Source organism: Lycium ferocissimum, unplaced genomic scaffold (genome assembly GCF_029784015.1).
Source record: "Lycium ferocissimum isolate CSIRO_LF1 unplaced genomic scaffold, AGI_CSIRO_Lferr_CH_V1 ctg10778, whole genome shotgun sequence".
In the NCBI taxonomy this organism is placed as follows: domain Eukaryota; kingdom Viridiplantae; phylum Streptophyta; class Magnoliopsida; order Solanales; family Solanaceae; genus Lycium; species Lycium ferocissimum.
The window spans coordinates 50,146-72,834 of NW_026713487.1; the positions used below are offsets into that span (position 1 = coordinate 50,146).

A 22,689-nucleotide genomic window follows, 5' to 3' on the forward strand; every position below is an offset into this window, starting at 1 on the left:
TAAAAACAGAAGAAACAACAGCTAAAAACTGCAGCTCAAACCGCAAAAAAGAAAAGCAGCTAAAAACAGGAAAACTGGAACTTAAAGACGACAAAACAGCAGTTAAAAACTACCGTCTCCAAAGAAGAAATTGCTCTCAGATTGTAGTTTACCAATTTTCTACACAAAATGAAAGAACATCCAGCAAATTTATGCAAAGATTTGTAATACTCGCTGGACTTTGTCCAGAAGAAATAGAGAGAAGGTCGTGAGATTGTCATATATTCCTTCAATGATGTCCTGTTTAATGCAGCAAGAAAGCACTATTATGTCCAAAATCAGTACTCAGTTTGTTCTATGATGTTTTGTTTACGTTTTAGAAGATTTAGCAGCAGAGATCAACATGATGAGGGTTGTATAATTAGCTATGCCTATTACAAGTAGGTTCATTGCTAACCAATTACAAAAACCTTCAACAACACCCTTATAGCCTTCTTCACCTTGGTGACGGTTCGAATCCCCACGTTATAATCCTCTTCACATAGAATAGAAGAGACAAAAGCATAATAGGATGACAAGTGTCATCGCCAGATAAATTCCTATTTTAAAAAAGAAAAATAAAAAGATAAAAAATAATGAAAAGAAAAGACAAAAAGAGAAAAAAAATTAAGAAAACTAACTTAGCACTGTTAAAAAAAAAAAGTACACCCACAAATTTTAAAGTTGCTAAATTTTAGGAATACGTATTATCTTCTTCTTCTTCTTCTTCTTCTTTTTTTTTTTTTTTTTTTTTTTGTTTTAGTCCCTATTTTTCCTATTTATGTTCTGTATTAAAATTTAAAAACAAAAGTGATTGTAACCGTTTGTAACTCTAAAAAGTAAATCACGTTTTCACTCCTTCTTTATAGCAAATTAAAAGCCTGTTTGGCCTAGCGGCTAAAAACAACTTATTTTGAGAAGTGGTTTTTTCAAAAGTACTTTTCAAAAAAGTACAATTTGTGTTTGGCTAATCATCTGTAAAAAGTGCTTTTGAGTGTCAAATTATGAAAAAGGACAAGTATCAAATGAACGTTTACTATCAAAATTGTTTTATAGAGAGAATTTTTTTTTAAATATCTATTATAATACATATTAAAAGTTAAATATTATAATACATATTTCTTTAATTAAAATTTAATAATATATATTAATTTTTTTAAATTAATATAATACATAGATAAATAAAAAATAAATATCAATAGTGATATAATATCAACACTATGATTTAAATATACTAAAAACTACAACCGAAACAAAATTTAAAATCATTCCACAAATTAAAATTTAACACAAAGAATTATTGATTAGAAATTAGTGGATTAACGAGGGATATACTTGGTAAATGTGTAGTTATGGCAGGGATATTTTGTCTTGAAAAAAATAATTTTCTGCTTCTGCTTTTTTCAAGAAACAAAAATTTTCTACTTCTTCCCAACCGCAGAAAAACTGCTTCTGCTTCTAGTTAAAAGCAGTTTTACCAATTGGCCAAACACCTCAAATATCCAAAATAAGTGCTTTTTCTAGAAAAAAAAACGCTTTTGGCCTCAAAACGCTAGGCCAAACAGGCTCTAAAACTGCTCATCCAGAATATGTTTTAAAACTTACTCCCATTCTCCCTCCTCACAATCAGTTTCTTCTTCTTCTTCTTCTTCTTTTTTTCTTTTTTTCTTTTTCTTACAGTGACGTATTTTGCTGATTTGAAGTTTCCATGTTCTGCTTGCAGGAATGAATTGGCAAAATATACAAGCAAATCACAAAGAGCAATAGACATCCTCTCGAAGGGAAAGCATATAATCAATAATGAGTTTCGGCACCGAGTCAATGTTTGATTATGTTACTTTAGGAAAAGAACGAAGACATATTATTAAGAATTTCTTCTTGTGCCATCATAGGTAGACACAAGTTCTCATCAAGAAGAAGACATGAAGAAGGAAGTTAATGGCGGTGGAAGACTCATCGAGAGAGATGATCGGGTTAGTTTCTTAAGCGCAAGAATACCATTCAGTAAGTTTTAGTTTGAACTATTTACAAATAAATTTAGATATACATTTTGGTGCTTATTTTAGTAATAGTTTCATTTAGTCATCTCTCCAAATACAAGATCTGTACCCTCCAAGAACAAGGTTCTATCACAAAGTTTTACAATTTGGGTTTCAAGGACAAGAGGAAATTATTCGACTGATTATTTTGTTGATGACATATATAGAACTTTGTATTTCACTATATAAATTTTACCTTCGAAATATACAATGACAAATAATGATTTAAGAATTTCTTTTATTAGTGCAATTAGTAATTTGAACATGAATTTTATAATGCCACTACTCTTCCCTTCACAACTAATCTTTTACCCTTTTTCCTCTTCATAAAGCATAGTACGAATTAGGGGTGTACAAAGTAAACCGACAAACCGCACTAAATCGATAAACCGAGAAAAAAACCCGACTAGTGGTTTGATTGACTTGGTTTGGTGTTGAAAAAAAAATCCAATCATAATTGGTTTGGTTTGGTTTTAACTAAAAAAAGTCAAACCAAACCAAACCAACCCGACATTACATGTATTCAATTTTTAAAATATTTTATACATAATGTTATAAATATTATTACAATATTGTGATGTCTATCTTTAGGAGGAATTTTAGGGTTTGTGACTTTGGCACCAAGTCAATTCTCTCCTATAAATAGAGGGGTTCTCTTCATTGTATTTCATCCCTTATAAGAAAGAAGAACCCTCTTCTCTCTTTCTCTACAATATTCTTGTTCTTGTTTTATTATTTTATAACACGTTATCAGCACGAGTCTCTAATTATTTGTTTGGCCACGTTATAGAACCGTTTTCTAAGAGATTGATGGAGCCAAATTGCTTCCTTACTGTAAGTACGTATCACATATATCCATATTGATATACTTATTGAGAAGTTATTTTGTTAATTGTTGTGACTACAGTGGGAAACAAATAATCCTTTTTGTACGTAGAGGAAAGGTTCTGTTTGTATGCTTTTAGATATATTTACACTTCATGCAGGTGTTGACTTGTTCAATTAACACAGAGAAACATCGTACAATCTATGCCTAAATACGTGTATATCATAAAATGTGTATTATCGAAAGAAAAAAAAAACTCATAAACTCCAATAGAGTTGACAAGAAAATATATAACCACCAGAAGTGGTAATATTTTCATATACTTATTGTGATTATAAAGGAAGATATGTTAGAGAAAAAATTCTCTATATTTATGCCTCGATTTGCTCCTGAAGTAGCAACATCTTAAGAGAGGTTCTAAACTATCATAATTTGATATGCTTAAGGCGCGATAAGATATGTTTCATTCCTGCAGAATGAGTACTTTTGATAAATGTGATAAATACAGATCCATTCCCTGAAGTGAATGTGATGATGTTTAGTAAAGGTTATAAATACAGACGTGCTCTTGGCTGTGAAAATATCACGCCTCACCTCCAGAAGAGGTGGAATAATTAGAAAAGATATTCTAAATATTCTATATTTTATTCCTGAAGTAAACAAATCTGCTCCCGAAGTAGCAAACTCTAAAATCTTCTCCGGAAGTAGCAAATTTTGGACTTTACCCCTGAAGCAAGAAACATTAAACTTTGCTTGACATAGTAAATCAAAATTTACTCAAGTAGCAAAACTCAAATTTACTCTGTATAGTATATTATCTCCACCAAAGTTACGTTTCAATCCCTTCTATCCAAGGTATGATTAACTACTGACTTCTTGTTTGCCTATACGTGCTTACCATCCGAAGCCCTTCTGTAATTTCATATTATTTTAATCCTAGTTAACACGTTTTGTTAGTTTCTGACTTGTATAAATATGACATGTGCTTTTTCTTATAGCAAGTATAACACTTCACATGACCATTCATATACTAATGGAAAGTCTAATTTTAAAGTTGTTAGACCAGTTTCAATTTGATGCAAATCTTTTAGACGTAGCCACACCTATTTCTAGTTAATTTTGAGTTGATATGAGGCATATGATTAACTTAAGGCTACTATTTTGTGGCACTAATTGTATAGGTTAAAGCTACTATGGATAATAGCTACTATGGATAATAGACTTTTAAGAATTGAAATAAAAAAAAAATGGATATTTCATACGGAAATTCTTATTTTCAACAAACAGTAGCATATATATAAGTTTATTGATGAGATCAAAATATGCTTGTGCAATTTTATTACTATGGATATGCTTGAAGTTTATTATAATTTGCTTATCCACAATTGTTATTATGAATTTGCTTATAGACGATGGTGTTAATTATATGCTCGTAATATTTTCATATGTTTATTGTGCTTGAGTAAAATAATGAGCCGCCAAAAATTATGTATAATGCTCATCTAAATGACCAAGTTTCATTCCCCAAAGTGAATGAAGAAATACCACAACACACCTCCTAAAGAGATAAAATAACAAAAGATATAGATATTATTTTGTGGTATGAAGGTCATTACTGCACGTACCTGTCGTACGTCAAATTATCTTGGATACCTTTATAACATATCATTCCAAGGGATTTTGTAAAATATTTTCTATTATAACCACATTGATATAGCATTGGTTAGTTGTTATTGATTTTCCTGAAGGAAATAACAAATTCATATATTTTTCTTGATCAAGGATGTAATTTTATGTGGTCACCGCTAAGATAAAAAATATTTAGATGTTAATAGCGAATCTCCCTGAAGGAGATGTTTGAAATACTGAAGTTTAGAGCATAATGTTTATTGTTAGTTATTTATGAATTTATTGTCTTTAAAAGTAAATTTGTTTACTGCATTCTTACATGAAATCAGAAAGATCATCAAATTCTCTTTCGTGACACCAGCAGTGTCTAAGCAATATTTGGTAGTGCAAAATTAGTGACCAAGGTCTCCAGAAGAGCTTAATTATTTGTGCACAAGAATCATGAAGTGTCCAAACAATATATGATTATGGAAAGCATATTGAAAGCTCCAAAACTTATCTATTATTATGTCATTCTTCTTGTATCGCAATATAAAAAAGTTGTTATGATCGAAATACAAGTTGTAGTAAACCCGAAGTTTCGATAAAAATGATCAATACTACAAAGGATTGGAAGATTGAATATCTTCAAGTTACTATGGGTAAGAAATATATTTATGAAAGGTTGCTCGATTTGTACTACAAATATAAGCATGATGAATCACATGAACAATAAACCAGAAGTTTATATTGATATAAAATTCATGTCATAGTAAACGTATTAAAGTTTACTAAAACAAATAGCACATGACATGGTAAACTTGAAATTTACTAGTATAAATAATTTTATTAGCTTCCTCTCTCCCAGCAAGCAAGACGAGATCACCACTTCTCTCAGTAATGGACTTCCTTTACTTCGTTCTCTTGATTCTATTTTGGAAAGATCTTTCCTTGCTCTGAGGAATGCCCGGTTTAACCAGAATCATCTCGTTAGCTTTTAGAGTCATCCCGGGATCTTTGGCTTAAGGCTAGGCGTATAGATAGGTTTCTGGATCTCGAGATTCGTTTCATTTCTCTGGCAAGGAATAATAAAAAAAAAAACTAGGAATAGCTGATTCTAGATCAATATCAATAAAAAGCGAGTTCTGGGCAAGTGAATTTGAAAGATAATCTCTTTTAAAGAGAGTTAGAAAAGCCAATAAGAAATTGTTTTTATGATGTTGAGCGATTGATCATCCCATTCAAATATGATAGATTGAGTATTTGACATATATTGAAGAACTAGAAGATTCTTCAATAATTTATTGTTGTTGCTTGTTCTCATGATAAGTTGATTATACTGGTTAAAGTTGGGATTGAGTTCCCTAAATTAGAAAAATATAAAAGGTGAATATGGGCCAGTTTATATGTGATGTCTTAAATAGATGCATCAATAAGACGATCACATGTGCGTTTATTGTCAACCCGCAGTTTGACATATGCAAAGTTACTTGCTCAAAATGATTGAGTTGAGAGCGCAATTTTCAGATTATGTAATCAAGATAATTCATCTTGTGAATGCTAGTTTAAATCCAAGCTGATTTGGCATTGAATGCCTCCGATAAATAGTTAAACCATTGCTTATGAGAACAAAGCTTCATGTGGTGGTCTGAGATATGATATATTGTATACAACATCATTTGTATACTTCAGACCAATAAATTATGATAATTCTCCCTTCACAATTGGTTCAAGGTCAAGGACCAGATATTTTCATCTAACAATTTTTATGTATGGTATATGATTAATTAATCTACCGTGATGCACAAAGATGGATTCCCCCAAAGAAAATGGGGTATATGTTAGTTTTTCTAACATAGGGGGGAGAGAATAAAACGGTGAGGAATATGTGATGAATTATATATCATTAGTATGATCCTCATTCAAAAGATAGTTCAATTTAGAGTCATTCCCGATCAAAATTAATTTCTAAACCGCAAAATGTTCCTATTATTTATGCATGAAGCGTGGTAGACTAGTCACCCCGATTTTGTTAGGGTGTGATGGGATATAGCCGAGCGAACCCACCGACTCTTATTACATACATAAACTTTCGGACTATTAATCGGAATAAAAATGACAAATGCAACAAATGTTCTTCGAAAATATCCTTTGTAGTGTACAAATCGACGGAATATGTAATCACATGAAAATTATGGCATAAACGAGAACGCCGTGTTACAAAACCGACAAACCCACAACGGATACAAAACATATCACATAGGACTCGGCGGCCTCCGGGGGACGATTGGAGCTTAAATCCCTTAAGCATCCTATAATCTTAGTCATGGGGGTGTACCGCGCGGCATGAAACGCGTCCGAAAAACGGGGGGTCGATTCACCATTTAAATATGTCAGTATGTAAAGCATAAACCCGAAAAACGAATCACCACTAGAGGATACGGAACATAAATGTAATGAGTTATCGAAATGCTTACTCATAAAAACGGCCGTATAAAGAAAACATGCCATTTTAGAAACTGCAGTGGTCGCCCCCGACGTCGGCGCCACGACTTCGATCATATCGAAAGTGCACATAGCATAGATATTGGCCTTTATCATATCAAAGGTACATGGAGACATACTTGTACATATATGATTTTGAGGCAAGATTCTCTTCATATTTGCTGAAGGAGAACATTGAGGCATCCACGAGTGGGTAGTGAGAAACTAAATGCAATATAAAACGTTGACATATACGAGAGATCGGACGGGATAATCAAATGACATATCGAAAAAGGGTGGACAGAACATACCTTTTTCATCAGGATTCTTATCAAAATAGGACTTCAGAGGTCATTTATACATATCAAAATATAAAACATATACAGAAATTCGATAGCATAACTCAAATAGCAAATCATACGAAGAAAGCTAAACGATAATCAAAGTGTATGACTTTCGGATTATGTCAAAAACAACTCTTCTAAAAATCGTTCCCATTTTTTTTCGGAGTATATTGTGAGGATAAAAAAGTAATTAAATTTCTAGTAAATAGAAAAATAACTAAGAGTTTCCTTTGCATTTTACTCAAAACAAGTCAAACAAAACAATACAGGAAAACTCGGGGATAGTGGGCCCACCTCGGGTCAAGTGAGGTGGCATATACATAATATACACTTTAGTTTTCATAATATCACTTATAGAAGGTTTAAGATAGTCGGATTCAATTTGCACAAGTTTTTGATACTTAAACAACTTTGCTAGTCATTGCAACATAATTAATTCAATTTCACTAAATGAAATATATAAATTTGGACATAGGCAATTTCAAAAACATTATCCCCGAGGTCCAAATATACAACTGACTAGAATAGAAGGAAGGTGGAGCTTCACATAATTTCTTGTCCTTTGCTTCGAAACTCAATCTGTTTCGTGAGAACCTACAAATGGTCACATTTACCAATTACTATTCATGAGGTTCAAAAAAGTTTAGTATTTGCCTACCGAAATTTTCTGATCCCCTATAATAAATATCCGAGAATTTAACTCCTTAAATGTCAACAACAACCAAACCAACAATATTAATCCACAACGAGAATCGCATACTAACACGAATAAACATCTTTATGCCTAAAGCGACGACTTGCGACTAATTTCACATTTCAATAACATGGATGTTGACTCATGTACTCATCAACATCATTCAACATATTTAAGGCATTACATATGATTGTTCATATCATTCGCAAAATATACAAATTTTACTGTAAACCATAACTTATCCAAAACTTCCATTCTTCGACAATGAGATATGATTATCGTCTTGAGCTTCATAAATACAATCATAATTAACACCTAAACAATTCATTTTCATAATACATAACAACTATGCTAGCACACACATACTTTCCTATAATACATATATGCAATTCTAATGCCAAACTTAAATCGTTAAACTTCCATTTACATTGTAAAGATCGCAACGACGCCACTAATATGTTAAACAAAATACATTCATCATGATTCATCATTCATATATCCCACGGCCAACATACCAATTTCCAACCTCATCCAATTTTCATTCAACTTTCATTTCCAATACAAATTCCACATATATATAACTAGAATACAACATAAAATTACTTATTCAACCATACTACATACCACACACACGGCCACGCATTTATGCATATTTTCATAAATTCTACTCATTTCCATATACTACAACACAAACAAACCTTCATAACATAATAATTCTTGTCCTAGTTTTACTCAAGTGTGTGAGATTGAACCAACGCTCAATCTTCCCAAAACAACTACGGGTTGTAAAGGGACCTTGAATTAGTAGGAATATAGCAAGAGAATAATTTTGGAACAATTTTTCAATGGGGTAAAATAGGGGGGTTAATGTATATATCATTATTCTTTCTCTTGATCCTCATATTCATGATAATTATATAGTCCAACTTATTAATTCATCACATGGATGAATTATATATGGACGATCCTCCTAATTGGGCCATGGCCAGGCCACCTTATAAAATTGGGCTTGGCTTCTTATTATTTTTTTTGTTAATTTTTCCAAGCCCAATTATTAGTCCATATTTTAAATATTTTCTGACATTTATGTCTCTTCCGATATTTCCACATCTAAATTTTTCATAACCAACTTATGAACCAAACAAGATCAATTTATTACATTGTCCTTAACTTGTCTAAAAAAATTCCAAGGTGTCCAAAGGTGTAAGATACGGGTTATAACATAATCGGTTCCAAACTCAATGATCATTGAAAAGAAAGAGGAGCAAATGATTAATGATCATTTTAAGGAGGCAATGTGCTCTTGAAGAGCCTACGACATAACACTTCATGAAACCTCATGAGAGATTTAGGTACCTAAAAATAATGGAAGTGATGAGATCTCAATAAGTTATGTCATATTGAGAACCGATACAAATGATATATCGTCGACGATATCTTTGGTACAATATAGCGCAATATTGTAAAAGACCATGAGGATCTAAATTCTACGTTTACTAAAGCATGCTAACGTACAAATTATTATCAAGTAAAGCTTATTGGACCTGCTGTCCAGACACTAGAAGATGTCATATCATTTAGATAGAAATAGATATTGTCACAACCTATATGAATTACTTGACAAAATTATATGAAAATTCCTGAAGAATTTTAAATGCCTGAAGCATATACAAGTTGTAGAAATTTGTTCATAATTCTTATATGAATTAAGCAAGGTGAACGCGATTTTATCACCTTAATGAATATTTACTGACTAAGGGCACAAATGACTCTATTTATCCTTACGTCTTTGTGAAAATCAAAATCATTATATTGGTTAGTGCAAGTTGATGACTTGAGAATTATTGAAACTCTTGAAGAGTTTTCAAAAGAAATAGATTATCTTGAAAGAAGTTAAAATGAGAAACTTTGCGAATTTTTTGGTCCGAAGTTTGCCATATCTTTATGCAATTAATGCATTTATATATTTGCTTGTTGGGAGATTATAGTCATACGATGTTATTCTACATGATAGTGAAAATCATATAAAGATGACATCTGATTATAAAGCAAGTCAGAAATGCACTTGGAGTGATTTCAACAATATTATATGCCGATGCAACTCTATCCAAAGATTAAAGATGCAACAACATACATAGCCCAACTAAAGAGTGGATTCATAGAAGGAAAAGCCATTTCACCAAAGTTGTTCTTGGCTTGAAGAATGGTGATATCAACATACAACAAATGCATTCAAGTGATAATATGGTTGATTTGTTCACCATGTCTCTATCAACTACAACTTTCGAGAAGATGGTTCACAAGATTGGAGTGTGAAGATTCAAGTTTTTGGATTGAAGTTCTCATAAGGGGGAGTTAATACGCGTTGTACTCTTTTTTCCTTTCAAGGTTTTTGTCCCATTGGGTTTTTCCTTGTAAGGTTTTTAATGAGGCAACCAAATAGCTTATTATTAGAAATGTGTACTCTTTTTCCTTCACTAGATTTTTTCCCATTGGATTTTTTCTAGTAAGGTTTTAACGAGGCACATTATCTATCGAAATAGACATCAAGGGGGAGTGTTATAAATATTATTATAATATTGTGATGTCTATCTTTAGGAGGAATTTTAGGGTTTGTGATTTTGGCACCAATTCAATTCTCTCCTATAAATAGAGGGGTTCTCTTCATTGTATTTCATCCCTTATAAGAAATAAGAACCCTCTTCTCTCTTTCTCTACAATATTCTTGTTCTTGTTTTATTATTTTATAACACATAAAAATATTTATTTGTAATGTAATTTATAAATTTTTCTTAAATTTTTTGTAGTTTTTTATCTATTATCATATTATTCAAGCTTGAACTTAGAATTTTTAATGTCAATAAGGTTTATATACTATGGATGTTAGTAACTCAAATAAAGTCCAAACCAAAACCAACTCAACACTAATGCTAACAAAAGAAATTTAATTTACCACTAGGTATGAAATAATGTTGGATATCTATTCTTTAGTTTTGCACAATTGATTTAGAGAGTGAAAATACATAATTTAAGTTTTTTTCTTTGTCATGTAATTAATACTTATTTAGCCGTACTTATTTTAGCACGACTTAGTATTTTTAGATTATAGTCATTTTCTTTATGGCTTGTTAATTAGCAATATTTATTTTAACCGATTTTATTACCTTTTGTTGAATATTTTAATGCAATGTCATCAATCTTCTCACAGTTTGTGTTATTTTCTTAAGAAACACCTTAATTATATAGTTTTATCTTACTAGAATTAAAGAAATATTTGAAGTAAAAGTTATATGTTTTGTATCAAGACTCTTCCGGAAAAAAAAACCCTGAATAACTCGAGAAAACCCGAGGTTGAAAAATCCGAATTTTATTGGTTTGGTTTGGTATATAAATTTAAAAACCCGACGCAATTGGTTTGGTTTGGTGTTTAAAAAATTCGAACCAACCCGGTCCATGTATACCCCTAGTACGAATAATTTACATACTTACACCAAAGAAGCTTTTTTTTTAAAAAAAAAAAAAAAAAAACTTAGAGAAAGTAGAGCAATCTTTGGAAATATTGGGTTTGAAGATTTTATTCTACTACTGCATATTAGTAAAATTTCTTTTGGCTTTCTTATTTAAGTACCGGTAGATTCTTTATAGTTTTTATGGAACATGTTAGTCTTGTGAAAAGATAAGGAGATTATATAAACACTTGCTCTAAATCTCACTTACCAAATCCCATTATATAAGACGCAAAAAAATTATAACTCTTTATTGAATTTATAGAAACAGGGTCATGGACATTTTAAAATAGTAAGAAGACTTATATAACATGAGAAAAAAATCTTTTATGTATTTAATTTTTATGAAATTAAATTTAAAAAGTGGGTAAACATTTTTCTGAAAATATTTATTCATACTTTTGATTAAAAAAAATTTAAAAAATATATCTTTTGAAATTTCTAAAGAGAAAATGAATACAAATGACTTAATAAGTTGACTAGATTTTTTAAAGGTAATGATGTTATCCCTATTAACTTAAACCTCATATACAATGAAAATAATACACAAATGAAACTTCGTCTAACTAAGTATATCTAAGATAGTTTTGACATTTGAAGCGGAAGAATAACCCTTAATTTTATATTTCTCTATATAAAGTATGTGAAAAGGTTTGCTAGAAAATGTCTTGCAATTTTAGACAAAGATCTTGTAAGTGAGCCAACTATCCGAGTTTTTTCATGATCTCTTGAGAAATTGAATATGTTGAGACTCAACAATCAGTAACATAATGTTTTTACATTACTTTCTGAGAAATATATTTGAGTTTTATTTACTTTATATTTGACAGCTTTTTAGAAAACACTTCCATTATATTTTTTTTCAGAAAAAACATAAAATTATATCGTTATAATCAAATAGATTAAACTTGAAATCTGTAACGACCCATTTGGTCGTTTAGCACTTTTAGGCATAATATTCCTAAAACACCCTTTTCGTGGTCAAATCTTGCTGTCTATAGTCTGCGATAACGGGTGATTCGGTTATTTAATTGACGAGTTTTAGTCCTCTTGTTGACATGCGAGGGACGAATGTTCTAAAGGAGGAGAATGTCATCCATAATAATCCTTGCTACTTGTATTAAAACAAGAAAGAATGAGTTAAGAAGGTTCAAGGAAAGTTAATCGAGTTAGTAGAATATCGTTATAAATATGGTTGTCTTAAGTATCTCGAGGTGACACAGTAACCTAAAGGATTTGAAATCGCGTTATGAGTATGTATATGAGGTAATGTGAGTGACCTTTTAAAGTATTTGAGATTATTAGTAATGATATAGAAGATGGACAAAGATAGGAATATACTTTTCGATTGGAGTTTCGTCGAAGCTTTGTGAGTTCTACTTATGGTTATTGTGATTCTACGGACCCTTGAGGACATGTATATGAATTGTTATGGATGTAAATGACTGTGTATATGTATGTATAAGAGGTTACATGAGGATGGAGAGAGGATTAGAAGTTAAACGAAATGAATCGGAACAATTTCGGTAAAATCTCGGACTAGATTTTAGCCTATATTGTAGGAGGCATATCTCCTAGTATATGAGGAGTTTTAAGGTGTTTCAAAAGCCTAAAATTAAGTTCATCGAGTCTAGTTTGCAACGCAACAAACAGCTCGTCAAAATGATATCGGGGTAAGGAGATATGGATGATTCAAGTCGGCTGAGTATTAAGACTATCTCAAGATACAAAGTAGAGACTTTAACTTCCGATTTCGTTTGAAGTCACAATTTATCTACAAATTTTGTTTGGTATAGAAGCATTAATGGAAATTAGGAACTACTTAATTGTGGTGTTAAGTTAAAATTAGTGGCAACATGATGAGCCAATATGAGCATTAACATGCCAAAAAAAAAAGATGACTCAAAGTCATCTAAATAAAACTATTATGGAAGACATACAAATATACATTTAAATGTTAATTCATCCACTACACTTACATCATATTGTGGACAACCAAATTTAAGAAAATAAGAGGTGAGAGTTCGGCCAAGGTGGCTGAAAATTTTGAGGAGAAAAGTTGAAGCATACAATTGAATATTTGAGCATCGCTACTTTATGAAAGTATACATTGTTTTAGGAGGACATAACATGGTGGAGGGATCATTTCACATTAAATATTGCTCATCCATCTTGGCATGATTACAATAGGCAAAGGGTGGTGCATGAATCATTCAACACACATAAGATTGTCTTGTAAACAATTGAAAAGAAGAAGAAAGGAGAAACAAGAGGTGAGGTTGGCCTAGAGTTGTAGAAAACAAATTAGGAAATTTAAAGTGTAAAGTTAATGGAATGAATCATGCCATAAGTGGAGCATGTGACCAACTTGTAGGCATCAAAGTTGAACCAAATAATGACCAAGAAATCAGCCATCACAATTCATTTCAACTACCTGACACACAAGAAAGAAAACTTAAGCCTAGAGAGAGAGAGCATTCGGCCAAGGGAGCTGATTTTTGAGCCCTTTGGTCTTGATCCAAAAATTATTTTCAGGTGTTTCAGCCCTTTAGAAGGTCCCTAAAACGTGAAGATAGTCTTTGGAGCAACAAGAACCATTTCCATCTCAAGTCACCAACTTTCAGCCAAGTAGAGAAGTCAAGTTGTCAAGGTAAGATCTAACTTTCTTTTCAAGTATTAAGGGTGATGTAGATGTGTGAATATAAGTTGTATGCATGAAATAAGGTGTGTTGATGTTGGAACATGATAGTAGTTATGGGGTTATATGTGTTGATGTTGAAGTATGGTTGTAACTTGTGAACAGATGAATCGCATATAAAATCATGAAAGTTGGCGTTGGAATGTTAGTTGGCGTAGGACTGTTTTGGTGGAATTAATGGACTGATTTTCTTTAATAAATATGGTTGTTACTATCATAGATCTCATGGTAAAAAGAATGAAAAGAATTGGAAGGTTAAAGGTGAAGTTATGTTAGTATGAAAATGGTTGAATCTATGATTTTATGTGAGAGATGTTGAAGCATGGTGTAGCGTGTGTGGAGGCTGTTTTGTGAAGAAGTTAGTGAACTGTTTTTACTTGATATTTTGATTGTTATTATCATGAATTTTATGATGGATGAAGGTGTTTAATGGTTGGAGTTGAAACTAAAGTCATTTGTAAAGTTGTTTTAAGGATTATAAAAATGACGATATAGCGTAGTTGCGTATGAATTGATGTTGTACTTGTCGTGTGGATAGCTGGTCACCAACTTACTGAAATTATATGAAAGAAGACATGAAATGATGTATAAAAATCGCATGTGGTTGGCTTAGTATGTTCGTAAACGTTTGCAATTCCCGAACATCGTTATGTTGTCGGTTAGAAATTTGTTTTGGACATGTTGTGGTAGTGGACTGTTTGGACTTGTGTTTTCATCAAGTTGGAAAGAATAATTATAAGTTAAGAGTATACATCATATTGTATATTGGATGGGCTGTTATAAGTTGTTACATACAAACGTTAAGGCTACAAACTAATAAAAGTAACTTGAGAATGTCGAAAGCTTGTATGTGAATCGTTATTGCATGTGTGTGTGTGAATGTGTTATTTAGAATATTGTGTGGGCTGTCGGATTGGTATTGAACACACAATTATTGATATGTATGTATTGGTAGTATGTGGTTGGTTTAGATACAAGAGAAAACATCGCCTAAACATCTAGAAAGGAGTTAACGTTAGAATCGTTTGAATCTCACTGTGGCTTAACCATAGTTGTTGGCGTCTTAATATAGGTTGAAGTATTATTGGGTAGCGTACACACATATTGTGTGACGAATAAGCACTAAAGACCTGGTCCGATCGGAAGCACTTGAAGGAAAAAGCTTTGGCGTGAAAGTTCGTGACTTTTGTTCGGCATTGAGGTAGGTTACGGTTTACTTTATGTCTAGACTCGGTTAGCGAAACGTATGTAAATAGTAGTGATTGACGGGGAAAGCATGATAGGCCTTCGGGCATGGTGTGGAGGTAAATTCCATCTAGGTTGGTATTACAAGAATTTGTTATGTGGGCTTGTCGCCATTATTGTGACATTATGTGGGCTCGTCGCCATTATTACGATATTGTTATGTGTTTGTCATTGTATTGTGATTTCATGTATTTGATATAATTCTCTCTCTTGTTATCTCACTTGGTCATATGGAAGGAGGGTTAGGTTATTTGAGAATTGAATATTGAATTGCAATTCTAGTATGAATCCTATGGAACCTATGATTGCGGTGATTATTGAGGTTGATTCCATGCGAAAGGGCATCGTCCATGTCTATGTGCTATGTGATGTAATTATCACCTAGTTGTATCTTTATCACGTACTAGCTCCACACGCCTTATGAAAGGGAAGGGTAATATTGATGATTGAGCGTGGGCAATAATATGACTTGTACTTGTTTATTGCATATTGGTGATATAGTTGAGGTGATATCATGCGTGACATGCTTTCATATTACTCTTATGTTGTTATATTGGTGAGGGAGAGTGATTGAGAGACTCAGGGGTTTATGGGAGATTGAGGTGACGAGAGAGACTCAAGGGTTTCTGGGAGATTGAGTGACGAGAGAGACTCGAGGTTTTCTGTAGGAGATTGTGAGTGTTTGTTGCGAGGTTTCTTGCCGGGAACGATGGAGTGTCGATGCCAGAGGTCTTTGCGGGATCGTGAGTGTGCTCGTGATGAGGTTATATTCGGAGCGAGTGGTACATGGACTTCGCGGGTCCCCTTAGGTCAGTCCGTGACTGTTGCTTGCCATAGCATGTGTGTACGGGAGTGGAGTGTGAGAGGTGACTCTTTGCGTTGCATAACATTTACATAGCACGACATTGCATTGCGTAGCACTCCGTTTGAATGGTCATTCATGTCGTGCATAGCACGTTCTACGATTGATTCTTGATTTGTGAATTCTTGAGTTGTTGTTTGTGAGTATTTATTTTAAAAAATTTGGATGGAATCGAGGTTTATAGAATACTCCTAGGCTTATAATGCGAGATATTGAGATCCTAGACTATCGTTAATGCAAGACTTTCTCGTGTAATGTAGATGTGTGTGTGTTTGATTACTTATTACTTGTTAGTTGCTTCATGTTTATATGCGTGAACTAACCATTGTCGGCCTATGATACCTACGAGCCTAGTGTTGTGCTCATACTACTCTTGCTACACTCCTTACGGGAGTGTAGAGTTATTTTCGAGGCGATGTTCGGAGTCTCGCGACCGTTTCGAGCATTCGTCAAAGGCGTTTGGGTGAGCTATTTGAGATATTGCAACCCGAGTCTCTCCTTAGATTTACATTGTTCTCTGTCCTTGACGAAGTCGTAGTATACGATTCGAGTACGGTATCTATTCAAATGTAAAAGCTTCTTAGAAAATTTCTTTGTATGAGTCTGAAAGATTTTGGGAATTTCTTATAATAACGATTTATTCCGCATGTTGTATCAAATTAAGGTAGTTATACGAAGGGTTCGCCACCGGGGAGGGTTAGTGTGGGTGCCCGCATGATCCATAATTTGGGTCGTGACAAAAATCTAATTATATTTGATGAGTAATATATTTATGATATTCAGATGTTCAAAAAAAACATTTTACGTTTTAACGACAACGCGAAGCGCGGGAAAATTCACTACTGTATAAAATAGGAGAGATGCAAGCAATATGACTAAGCCAAGTGGCAATCTAATAGCAGCCACTTGGGAATTAAAACAATTGAATAGATAATGTAAAAAATAAGTTAGTTTGAATTAGTGTGCTTAGTTTTTGAATTTGAATTGGAAGATAAAGATTCTCTTAGAATTTGAATTCAAAAATAAATACGTATATTTTTAAGATACAAGCTATATCTAAAATCCCCTATTTTCGGTGATCAAACAAAAAATTGAACTAAGATAATTTGGAATCATATCATTCCTATTTTGCATTTAAACATTAGCAACGTGATGAGTTGCTTCTTTGAATGCAAAATAGGAATGTTATGATCACTGAAAATATTATTAGATTTCAAAATTATTGTATTCAAATATTAATATTTTGCAATGCGGTTAAGCCAAAATATTATTAGATTTTATAAAAAAATTGAGCGACTAAGGTTTACAATTTATTGTCGGCATAGATATCTTTAGAAAATTTATAATGTTAGTGTTAAGCATTAAATTAAAGCTTATAAGCTTAAAGGACTGTTTCCAACATTAGCTAACAGGGGCGGAGCTACAGTTATATATGGGGGTTCGGCGAACCCCACTTTTAAATGAATTTTTGTATTTGTATTAGAAAAATTAGTAAATATAGATAATATTTGTATGAACTCCTATACATAAGCAAGCAAACGGTTCGGTGGTACAGGTAGTGCCTGCGAAGTACTATCCCACTCGTGATGTAGGTTCGAATCCCTTCCAGCACCCATTGCTTTTTTTTTGTTTTCTTTGATATAAAGCCTTGCTTTCTTTTTTCCTTCTTTTTTTTTTTTTTTTTTTTTTTTTTAAATAAATTTTAAAAGAGCTGATTTTATTAATATTAAAACAAAGGGTCCACAAGACAAAAAAACAAAACATAAAAAAAAAAAACAAAAGGAAAGTGCAGTTCAACGAACCACAAAAAAATGAAATCTAAATCTATAGAAATTCTCCCATCTAAGCTCGGCTATTTGAGTTTCTTTCTTGAATGCACTCCAGGATCGGTACCCGTTTAGCTCGAATGTTGCTGATTTGAAGAACCCATTTTGCGTTTGTGTCATCCAGTTAATTGCAAATATCCGGTCGGTATCCATTGTTATCTTGATTTCCTCTTGTTTCTCTTTGAAATTGTTGTCTTATCCAGCTATTGTTGTTCCCTTGTTGTTTGTTGTAGCTCTGAATTCCTGAATTTGACATGTATGATATTTATCTGCAAATATGAGACCAAGCTTAAGATATTTTTTTGCAAAATAAATTACTTTAAGATTGTGAACTATGATTAATTAAAAAAGTGCAAATCTTGTTTTTAGATGAGTCTACACTAAGATTATTTGATTGTTAAATGTTAATAGCCTTTAAAAGCTATGGTGAACTACTGCGACGATTTATATTGCTTTTGTATGCTCTCCAAAAATTTGAAGTGTAATTTGTGTTTTCTTGACTTTTAGGATCTTTAAGCAAAAGTCAAGATGATCCATAATTTCTTCAAACCTCAGCTCTTCAAAATACTATTCCTAGCTCTCCTTTGCCAAGTTCTCATTGCCAAGTTCTTCGTCGCTGTCAATCTTTTCAATGCATCGGATAATGACAAAGTGTTGGCTGATTTGGATCTTAAATCGAGATCTGAAAAGAAAACAAATGTCGAAATTTTCTCCTAATATACGTGGCCAGGAGTGAGGAGATATTACATACTAAAGAAACCTTGACAGCCTGAAGAATTTAAATTTCCAAGTAGAGATATTGGAGGAGAATTGCGTCGTTTTAATCCCGATTGGTTTGACGATCCATATTCTCAATGGTTAGAATATAGTGTTAAAAGATGCGGCATTTTGCTTATGTTGTTACTTGTTTAAAAATGAGCTTGGAGGATATGGAAGAAAAAGTAAGTGATGCTTTCACAACGAAAGGTTTTAAATTGGAATAAAGGTATAGAAAGGCTTAAAAAGCATGTGGGAGAAGTGAATAGTGTTCATACTCGATGTTTCATGATGATGCTAGATTTGATGAATCAAGAACAATCTATTCTAACTTCATTTGACAAGCCTTTCGAAAATTTAAAGGTGATTATCGGGTTCGCTTGAATCCTTCGGTTGATGTGATAAAGTATCTTTTAAAGAAGGAATGCCTTTAAAGGTCCTGATGAGTGTGTAACTTCTACAAGAAGGGGTCATTTTCTAGATCTCTTAAAGTGGTATCTTAGATAAGAAGGAAAGATGTGAAAAATGTGGTACTAGAAAATGGCTCTTGTCTTGAGATATGTAAACAAGGAGGAAAGTTATTGAGCGTTTTCTTGGTCTTGTTCATGTGAAAGATACATACGCAAAGTCATTGAAAAGCGATCTATTCTTTGCTTTTAGACCATTCTTTGAGTCGATCTCAAATACGGGGACAAGGTTATGATGGAGCTAGTAACATGCAAGAGAAATTAATGGTCTTAAAACTCGATTCGAAAGATAATTCTTCGGCATATTACGTACATTGCTTTGCTTTCATCAATTGCAATTGACTCTTGTAGCCGTTGCAAAAAAACATCATGATGTAAATAATTTTTTTGCATTAACGCAATGTTTAAATATCGTTGAGGTTCTTTTAAGCGTAGGGAATGCTTGAGATGATCAATTTGAAAAAATTAGAGGAATTACTAGCGCTCGGTGAAGTTCGTACGGGAAGTGGATTAAATCAAGAACTTGGACTTCAAAGGCACAGTGATGCCGTTGGGGATCTCGTTTTAAAGATGGTACGTAACTTCGTTTCCTTATTCATCAATTGTGCATGTACTTGGGTTCTTGCAAATGAGGGTGCAAATTATCATGAGAAAGCAATGGCAAAAAAGTCTAGTGGAAGACATTAGATCTTATGAGTTTATCTACGTATGTTGCATTTGATGTTGAAAATTTTGGCGATTACATATGATTTGAATATGGCTTTGCAACGAAAAGAGATATTGATCATTGCTATGAAGCTTTGTTGATTTCACAAAAGAAAATTGCAATCAATGAGGGAATACGGAATGGAATTCTTTGGTAGAAGACGTCTCCTTATTTTGTGAAAAAAGAATGGTATTATGATCCCCGAAATGAATGAGAAGTATGGTCTTGGAAAGTCGAAGCGTAAAAGCTCGAAGTGTTATATATTCTCTATCGTTTGCGTGTGGAAGTTTTTATGTTGTTATTGATTTGCAACTTTGAGCTTAACAATCGTTTTAGTGAAGTGAATCTTGATCTACTTCTTGGCATGGCTAGTTTGAGTCCAGAAATTCTTTTGCAAATTATGATAAAAACGGGATCATGAGGCTTGCTACTTATTATCCAAATGAGTTCGGTGCTTCCAAGCTTGATGATCTTAGTTTTGATCTTGACAATTATATTTACTATGTGAGAGAAGTGGACAAAGCTTTTCAAATTTGAAAGGACTTGGAGATCTTTGATGGCGTTGGTTAAATCAAATATGCACAGACATAGGGACTTGTTTATGCTTGTGAAGTTAAGCTGATATTACTTGTGCCTCTTTATAACGGTGGAAAGAGCTTTTCCTCAATGAAGTTTATTAAAAATGACTTGCGAAGTAGAATTAGTGATGGCTTTTTGAATGATTGTTTAGTTTGTTATATAGAGGATGAAGTATTTGAAAGTGTACCTAATGATGCGATCATTGATCGTTTTCAAAAGATGACAACTCGTCGAGTGCAATTGTAATGATAATGCTTATATTTATAGTGTATATAAGTAGTTTGTAAGCCTTTTTGAATATAATCATAGATACTTGTTCGTTGGTTTAGCAGTTGTTATCACATTAGCTTGAGGTCGTTGTCCTGTCTTATGATTCGAACCCCCAGACTTGAAATCCTCCGTATACATTAGCTAATCCAGAATATTCTTACGTTATAGTAGTAGGTGGGATAGTTTAATGTTACTATATATTGAAATTAGCGTGGGCTAATCATTTTGCAAGCCGGACTTTGTAAAATAATTGAGAAGTATTTATTTTTTAACTTAAGTGACAAGCTAATAAAAAGTTATATGACAATGCAACTAGACCAATAATATGGATAAATGCATTATCAACATGAAGTAACAAACAAGAGGAATAAATGAAGGTAATCTAAACTTTCAGTGTAAAACTACCGAAGGATAGACTTAAGTATTTGAATTTAATATTATATTTTTTAAATTATGATGAGAAAAGTAATATTATGGATAACACAAATCAGTAAAAGAAGAGAAATACCTCAATTAGTAATGTAATGTCAGGTTTGCTTTTTAAGCTACCCACTGTGGGTGCGTTAGCATTGCGATTGAGATTATGGCTTCGAAACTTGACATACCGGGTGCAACTAAGCCCACAAACATGGCCCATGGGTGAACTAAATTTTGTTAAAAAAAAGTTTGCCTTCTTAAATGATAAACTGTATTCCGTTCGTCTCAATTTATGTAGAAGTATTTGATTGGGCACGGAGTTTAAGAATAAAAAATAAACTTTTGAAATTTATGGTTCAAGATAAGTCCTAGATATTCATGTGACTAGAAATCATCTTATTAAGTGTAAAATGGAAAGTTAAAGTTAAATTATGACTTTATTACACTATATATAGAAATGTGTTATTCTTTTCGAGAATGCTTAAAAAGAAAAGAGTGTTATATAAATTGAGAGAGAGAGAGAGTACTTTCAAAAGAAAGATGTTATACTGTGTTGATTATTTCATTAGTCCCACCATAGGGAATTTCAAATATACTTTTTTGTAGGTTTTGTTGTGCGCGCTAGCTACAATAAGATAAAAAACAACACTGACGAGCAAGAAAATGAGTGTGCTGAGGGGCAATGACTTTCTCGCAGCTGACGCGCTCTTGCTTCTTGCTTTAAACTGGTCCTTTTTCATTCTTGATGTTTTCTTGCTATAGTCCAACTTAGAAATTGCAAAGGAGCTATTGGGTGATCTTCAATCTGATTAGTATTCAATACTTCTACTTTAGTTTGATTAGATTTCATTGGTTGAATAATGGTAATCCCAGTTTGTATAATTATGTATTTATAAAGTTTGTTGTTGGATCTTGTGATGTTTTGGTGATGAAATAGTTAATTTATTGATTAATTGTATCTCTAACATGCTTGAATCAGCTGTAGGTGAGCATCACTTTGGACATACAATTAGATTTTTGTGTAAGCTTTTTGTGCATATGAAGAGCAGAGGCGGTTTCAGGATTTGAAGCTTGTGGGTTCTTGTTACTATGTGATGCATTTATTTACTAGATTCTCGGCTCAAATTTCTTATATATTTGAAAAGGTTTCGCATTATAAATACGAGTTGAGATAAAAGTTGTGAGTTCATAACACAACCAATGGTGTGGATCGCACTACGATGAAGAGATAATGGCAAAATATTAGCTCAAAGTACATCAATAATCATTTGTGAATGAATACATAATAAAAACAAGGGATCATCCCAAAATGTTCAAGGAAATGACGTTATTAAGACTTCTTGC

General features: G+C 32.6%; 1 long non-coding RNA gene across 1 annotated transcript; it reads left to right on the plus strand.

Annotated features, from left to right (window-relative positions):
* The first annotated feature begins 1,709 nt into the window (after window positions 1–1,709).
* Window positions 1,710–22,310, plus strand: LOC132041585 (uncharacterized). Its single transcript, XR_009411118.1, has 2 exons — window positions 1,710–2,022; window positions 21,952–22,310. It is a non-coding gene; the product is annotated as an uncharacterized LOC132041585 (long non-coding RNA).
* Window positions 22,311–22,689: the final 379 nt, after the last annotated feature.